Here is an 8051-nt window from a genome sequence, read left to right as displayed (position 1 = left end):
GGGTTTATAAGTCAGTGCATGACTGCGCGCAGCGGTCGAGTTACTCAAACGACGCGGCGTTATTAAGTCAGTGCATGATGAGCGCAGCGTCGACGTTACAACGGACGCTGGGTTATAAGTCGCAGTGCATGATGACGCAGCGTCGACGTTACAACGACGCGGGCTATAAGTCAGTCTGCATGCATGGCGCCAGCGTCGACGTTGACAACGCACGCGGGTTCATAAGTCAGTGCATGATGCGCCAGCGGCTCGACGTTACAAACGACGCGGGCTTATAAGTCAGTGGCATGATCGCCAGCGTCGAGCGTATACAACGACCGTGGGTTTATAAGTCAGTGCATGATGGCGCAAGCGTCGACGTATACAACGACGCGCGGTTATAAAGTCAGTGCATGATGGCGCACGCGTCGACGTCTACAACGACGCGGGCTTATAATGTCAGTGCCATGATGGAGATGGCGTCGACGTTAGCAACGACGCGGGTTATAAGTCAGCATCATGATGGCCCAGCGCGACGCTACAAGCGACGGTGGTTATAAGTCAGGCATGTGATGGGCGCAGCGTCGACGTTACAACGACGCGGCGTTATAAGTCAGTGCATGATGGCGCAGCGTCGACGTTACAACGACGCGGGTTATAAGTCATGTGCATGATGGCGCAGCGTCGACGCTACAACGACGAGGTTATAACAGTGCATGATGCCATCGACGTATGGCTTTAGTCACGTCTGTGGCCCAGATCGCGTTACAACGACGCCGGGTTATACAGTCAGTGCATGCATGGCCCAGCGGGTCGACGTTACAACGACGCGGGTTACTAAGTCAGTGCATTGATGCGCGGCCAGCATCGACCGCTACAACGACGCGGGTCATAAGTCAGTGCATGATGGCCTAGCGTCGACGTTACAACGACTGCGGGGTTATAAGGCAGTGCATGATGCACGCAGCGTCGACGCTCTACAACGACGCGGGTTATAGTCAGGCATGATTGGCCGCAGCGTCGACGTCTACAACGACCGCGGGGTTATAAGCTCAGTGCCATGATGGGCGCAGCGTCGACGTCACGACGCGTGGGTTATAAGTCAGTGCATGATGCGCAGCGCGCACGTATACCAACGACCGCGGCGTTATAAGTCAGGCATGATGGCGCAAGAACCGTCACGCTACAACGGAACGTCGGCGTTATAAGGTCAGTGCATGATGGCGCAGGCTCGGACGCTACAACGACGCGGGTCTATTAAGTCAGTGCATGATGGCGCAGCGTCGACGTCTACAACTGACGCGCGGTTATAAGCTCAGTGCATGATGGCCCAGCCGTCGACGGACGGGCGACGTGGACGAACACAGAGGCTAACGAGCCATTTCAAGCAGTGCCACTGCGAATTAGTGAGACAGCGTCTATCGCCAAGCCTCGGTTGCGGAAAACACGTACACACAAAGGACAAGACGGGAGACTGAGCAGGCAGCCGAGCGCGGCGCAGCGCTGCGAGGATCGCGGATGCAACGTCCGTCGTGACAGAAGCCCCGAAGAGAGGCCTTCATCAAAATGCGAATCAGGCAGCTCGGGCGGCTTCAATGCAAGCTCGCGCCCAGCTACCACGCCCTTCACGGAGGCCACTCAATTTCACGCCCACCATTCACGCCGCCGCCGTCGATATGGGCCAGCCAGCAGACGAACAGCGCGCTGCTGAAGCCACGCTGAAGCTGCGATGCGGCGGCTGCGCAAGCTCTCCCCGACGGAATTGCTACGTTGTCGCACAGCGAGAGACGATCGCGTCGCATTAGAGCATGTAATCTCTCGATCTCTCGCTAACCTCCGCCACATCAGCCGCGAAAGAGACGCTAGGTTGCGCTTGCATAATAATAATATATATATATACTAATATATATATAATATATGCAATATCTATATATATAATATATATATTTATATATATACTATATATATATATAAATATATCAATATCTATATATATACAATACAAGTCATATTGTAGTCAATTCATGCGGCTTGTGTGCCGATGAAGCAGCTATACAATATATCCGGCCCTCCTTCACCTATTTCTTCTCCACTTTCTTCCTATCTCTCCCACTTTCCCTCTCTTTCCTTGCTTTTGCAATTTTGTTTCCTTCTCGTCTTCTGCTTCTCTCTCTCTCGTCTTCTTCTCTCTCTCCCTGCTACTGCTCGACATCTTATTCGCTCTTTCACATTCTCTTTGCATCTCTCGTCTACGTTCTAGCCTCCCTGTCTCCGCTCTCTCACTCCTTCTCCTCCTCATTTACTCTTCTCTTACTCTCTTCCATCTCTTTCCTCTTCCCACTCCTATCTCATTTTACATTTCTCTGTAAACGGCTGCTGCGGTATCTGTTACTCACCACTGCTTCAATAACAAAACGCAGTCGTTTTTACACGCATCGATACGAGATCACTACATGCATGCCTTCAGAGGACGACACACACACACGCGGCAGCAGACTACGCAGCATGCAGGGCACGCAGCGCACACGCACCACAACAACACTACACACACACACACACACACACACACACACACACACACACAGAAGTACCGGCGCGCGCATGGTCGCTCGCGGCTGCGAGTACATGAAGCCATGAAAGCATCCAGCCTACCAGCCTCCTGAGTGCAGCAGCTAATTATAACACCTCTCCAAAACCGCACACGTCCTGTATGCGTGCGGGGCAATAATTGATGATTAATAATAACATCTTCTTTTCCTTCGACATTATTAGTCGCCAACTCAAGTGGGGTTTCACTAATAATTAGATGATTTAATGCATAATGATAATGATAATAGATAATGATAATAATATAAATATAAAATAATAATAATGATGATAACGGTTAAACGTTAGTCGCCTACATTCATTACATTACATTCATTACACCAAGATATTTCTCTAGACGTATCAGATACAGCATTCGTATTGTAATGCGCCAGCACGCCGGCATGCTACAAAAGAGAAACTCGGGTCAATGATTGCTGGACATGCCTTACGGGCACTTCATGCGGAGAGAATGCAGATTGGCTTCTGCTTGGTAAGATCATCCGGGTCTTTGTGAAAACGAGACTGACAAACTTTATCTACTTCACTACTCCGTTGAAACGAGACTGACAATCAAGCGAAGGCCTAGCCAGAGACTCGTCTTCTTCACTACACAGTTAAGAAGAAGATTCACGACGAGACGACAGTCTAACTGAAGACTCTACCGCCTCGCTACTCTCTCCTGAAATCAAAAGACCAGAGAGAGCAAACAACCTTTTCAACAGCAGTGACCTTTACCCGGCGGAGATCGGTGTCGGCGATGGAGTATGAGGGATGGCGACCGTCGGAAGCAGCAGACGAAATCAAAACCGCCTCGTCAAGACCCGGCGGCGGCGGGAGCAACCGCATCCCGGATATAGCAACCGCATCCCGGGCATAGCAATCGCATCCCGGGCATAGCAACCGCATCTTGAGATGCTGGGAATATGGCTTCAGCAAATACGTCCTTAAAGTTACGCCTGCCTAACCGCATCCGAAGAATTCCGTTTCAGCACCCATAAAGGTCGGCTTCGATAACTCTACAGGCCTCCTCAACGATATATACATCAGTACATCCTCTGAGAGAGGGACGTGGGGTCGTGACCCCTCCCCTCCCCCATTTCCCACTTCCGTCGCCCTCACATACACTAGATGAGATGTTCAGCGATTGGGGCGCTTACCTCAGCAAGCAACGGCTACTATACAGAAATGAACATAAACGACTATACACCAAACAACCACAAAAAACATCTACAGCCAGCCACGCGCAACTAATACAGCAGACAAGAAACAACAATTACAGCATTGAAAACTTAATCAAAGCGGAAAGCAACAGGCAGCCGCTACACGAAGCAATACGCGGCCTCTACAGCAAACAATAAACAATCGATTTACCAAGGAAACGCAACCACCATAGCAAGCAACAGGCAAGCAACAGGCAACCACCATAGCAAACACAGGCAAGCAACAGGCAACCACAATAGCAAGCAATAAGCCAGCTACAGGCAGCCACTACATCGAGCAACAAGCCAGCAACAGGCAACCACTACATCGAGCAACAAGCCAGCAACAGGCAGCCACTACATCGAGCAACAAGCCAGCAACAGGCAACCACTAGAGCAAGCAACGATCAAGGCACAAAAGCGAGCAACAGGCAGCCACTAGAGCAAGCAACGATCAAGGCACAAAAGCGAGCAACAAGCAACCACTACAGCGAGCAACAAGCAACCACTACAGCGAGCCACAAGCAACCGCTACAGCGAACCACAAGCAACCGCTACAGCGAACCACAAGCAACCACTACAGCGAGCAACAAGCAACCGCTACAGCGAGCAACAAGCAACCACTACGGCCGAACCCACAAGCAACCACTTACAGCGACCCAACAAGCAAGCATACACGCGAGCACTACACAACACAGACAAGCAACCACTACAGGAGCCACAAGCAACCACTACAGCGAGCAACAAGCAACCACTACAGCGAACACAAAGCAACCGATACAGCGAGCAACAAGCAAGGCACAAAAGTGAGCAACAAGCAACCACTACCAGTGCGCAACCACCTTGAGAATCGTGACCTCAAGCATAAAGAGGAAATTCCTCAGACATGATGACACAATCTACGCATGAATCTAGGCTGCCGGCTAGTCGCTGTAGTTTGCCTTAATTAACGTGATGAGGGTAACGACATGTATTTACCACGATTTACGTATAGAAACTATATGTTATTCTTTAGCTGCATTTTCCTTATCTTTCCTTGGAATTTTCATACGTCTTTTCAATGCCTTTCCGTTAGATTTTTTCTGCGTTTTTTGCTGTGATCTATTATGTCTGACGCAGGCACTCATTTTGGCAATCATCCATCCAACTTTTTACTTCTTCCTTAGTTAAGTTAGTCATGTTTCACTTGTTATATTACGAAGAAAAGGTAAAACTATTCGTCATAATTTCACTTTTGCTTCTATAGGATGATTTCCAGTAATTTTGCTGCTTTCCCCATGATAATAATATTATTTCGCTCATCATGAAACGGCTCATCATCACATTTTTCAGGTCAATAACCCCGTTATATCATTAATTAATCCCCTGACATATGTTGGTTTATGATGCTTTTTGCATTACTTTGGTGCCTATTGGACTTGGTTGCCTATTGCTTTGGTTGCCTTGGTTCCTTTTCTCATATCTTTCATTGTTGGTGAAATTTTATAAACATTGTATTTGTTTTGCTTCATAATTAAATTTCTAACTTTTGTGATTCAGCTAAATCTGGGCATGACTGAGCGCATTTTTGTTACTGTTGTTATAATCTCCAATTCGTAGAATATCGTTCATATAAATCATTTGTTCATCTTCTAAAACTACAGCCCCATCCGCTGACCGCTGTGGAGACGTGCGCCGGGCCTCGAATTTGGCGCACGTCTCCACTGCGGACAGAGCTTCATACTTGAACATCCCGCGGTCGCGTGCGCATATCCCGCGGAACTGCGCGTCTCATCCGCGCGCAGCGCTTAGGATCAACAGCAAAGCTGTGCCACGCAATCTTGTATCATGTCTCTCTGGACTTACTCAGCATCACCATCCGTCCATCAACGCTAGACAGTATACAGCCTTCCCCCTTCCCCATATATTACACCCTCCCACCTCATATTAAAAACGGCATATTAGTGTTTAGTACCCACTTTTAGACATCCTTTAAATTTCCCCCCTTTTAGGACATCCACTACATAACCTTCCCCCTGCACCCATTCGCTCATCGATCCATTCTTCCTCGGCTGGCTCACAACAGTGTAAGTGGTCCGCAGGGCGTCGTTGGTGCGGCGATGTAGAGATGGCGGAGGCTGAGAACACCAGTTGTGTCAGAAACCATACACACAAGGCCACCCCAGAATCTGTTCTCAGCATGCCTGATAATTCACCGAGACGGGGGGAGGGGGTTAGAGATCGATGATGAAATGCATGCTGACTGGCTGGCTATAGATGCTGCTGCTGCTGCTAGCTAGTGAGTGAGTGCATCATGTGCACGCGACCAGTTCGCTAGCACGCGCGAGGGTCGTAAACGAGCAGCCCCATCAACACACGCGATCTACACGCGATCTACACGCAATGTATACGCCATCCACACAACGTACATAGGGAGAGAGAGGGAGAAAGTCAAACCAGTTCGCGTTTCAGTTCGTGTACATACGTCGGGAGACACCCGACTATGTGTGGCTCGTGATCGTATTATTGTCCTAAGCCTTGCGTTGTGTTATTCCTTGATTCGTATTGATTGTATAATTGCATTAATTTCCAAACCCAATTCGTTCGTGTTGCATTTCCGCTCGAAGGAAAAGCGATCACACAAATAATATCATAAGTCCAAAAGTGAGCTTCCACGCACAAGAATTTAATGTTGCTCACAACACACATGAGCAAGAGTCCAAAAATCCAGTAGTCTAACACATGAATCTGTCCGTCCGTCCGTCAGTCAATATAACTAGCACAGTGAGAATATCCGTGCGCGCGCTTGGAAACTCAAAAGCTCCCAAGGTGTGGTCATATATATATATGACTAGCGAGGTGACGTCACATCAGGGAATCCCAAGGCCACTGCAGGCCGAAAGGCATCCCCTCGCCACTCGCCTGTTGCGCACTGCACCACGTCGCGTATACGTACGTGTTTATATCCGGGCTTGCATCTACGCAGTTAAAACCGACATCCTGCTTCGCCACACAGGCGCGACCTTGGCTAGTGTACGCGTACTCAACATGCCATAAGAAAATGTACAATGTGAGAAGAGCTATTAATTTCTCCACAAACAATTTGATGAAACGATAAAACTGTCCGCGCACTGTTACAAAAGCGAAAGAAGAGGAGGAAGGAAGAGAGAGTGAGGGAAGACGAGAGAGGGAGAGAGCAAGGGAAAAGCAGACAAGGAAGGAGGGCGGTAGAGAGAAAGACAGAGAATAACATATCTCGAGAGAAATGGAGAGAGAGAGAGAGAGAGAGAGAGAGAGAGAGAGAGCGCGAGGTAGGGACAGAGGGAAGGAGAAAGAAATAGTGACCACGCTAGCCCTTCAAAACTAAGGACGCCGCCGCACCCCGGTCACCGGGGTCACGGACACCGTCACTCACCCCGGTAACCGGGGTCACGGACACCGTCACTCACCCCGGTCACCGGGGTCACGGACACCGTCACTCACCCCGGTAACCGGGGTCACGGACACCGTCACTCACCCCGGTCACCGGGGTCACGGACACCGTCACTCACCCCGGTAACCGGGGTCACGGACACCGTCACTCACCCCGGTCACCGGGGTCACGGACACCGTCACTCACCCCGGTAACCGGGGTCACGGACACCGTCACTCACCCCGGTCACCGGGGTCACGGACACCGTCACTCACCCCGAACGTGCGCGCGCCAGACCACGTGTGTCGGACGCTTCACCCGGCTGACGGATTCGCGCGCCGGCAACGTGCTGCCGCCTGCGGACGCGTGACCGACCCGCCGCGATGGGGGAATTCGTCCAATATACGACATTAGTATTGCATTAGTTTGACCTCGCGGGGGATTCTAAATTGCTACTGTGCCGCGTGTGCTACAGTACTGTTTGTATGATTAGACGGGCATCAGCATTCATATATATATATATATATATGATATATATATATATATATATATTATATACATATAATGCACGGCGTTGTGCGCATGTGATAGGGCTACCGTGCTGCCACTCCTGATGGGCGACCACGCGTCGCCACGCGAAATAGCATAGCATAAGAGTCCTCAGAGGCTGTGCGCAACACAACGAAACGTTCACCGCCACCTATACACGCGCATCAAAGCACGCCACACACACACACACACACACACACACACACACACACACACGCTGCGCACGCACGCACAGCACCACGCCACGGCAACGGCCGACGCACGCACGCACGCGCGAGCGCACGACACATATATAGACAGACGAACAGACAGTACAAAACGCGCCCCACATGCAGGCCATCCAC

The 8051-nt window shown here is 50.2% G+C and overlaps 1 long non-coding RNA gene across 1 annotated transcript in view; it reads left to right on the top strand.

The window, feature by feature from the left end:
- The first annotated feature begins 717 nt into the window (after positions 1-717).
- Positions 718-8051, top strand: part of LOC106816987 — an 11158-nt gene continuing 3824 nt past the window's right edge. Inside the window, exons 1-2 of the long non-coding RNA XR_001394975.1 lie at positions 718-729; positions 1839-1845. This is a non-coding gene — a long non-coding RNA (uncharacterized LOC106816987). The remainder of the gene's footprint in view (positions 730-1838; positions 1846-8051) is intronic.

The sequence above is a fragment of the Priapulus caudatus genome, unplaced genomic scaffold, assembly GCF_000485595.1.
Source record: "Priapulus caudatus unplaced genomic scaffold, Priapulus_caudatus-5.0.1 Scaffold1552, whole genome shotgun sequence".
NCBI classification, from domain to species: domain Eukaryota; kingdom Metazoa; phylum Priapulida; class Priapulimorpha; order Priapulimorphida; family Priapulidae; genus Priapulus; species Priapulus caudatus.
The sequence above is the reverse complement of the archived record's forward strand: the minus strand, read 5'-3'. Positions and strand labels throughout refer to the sequence as shown.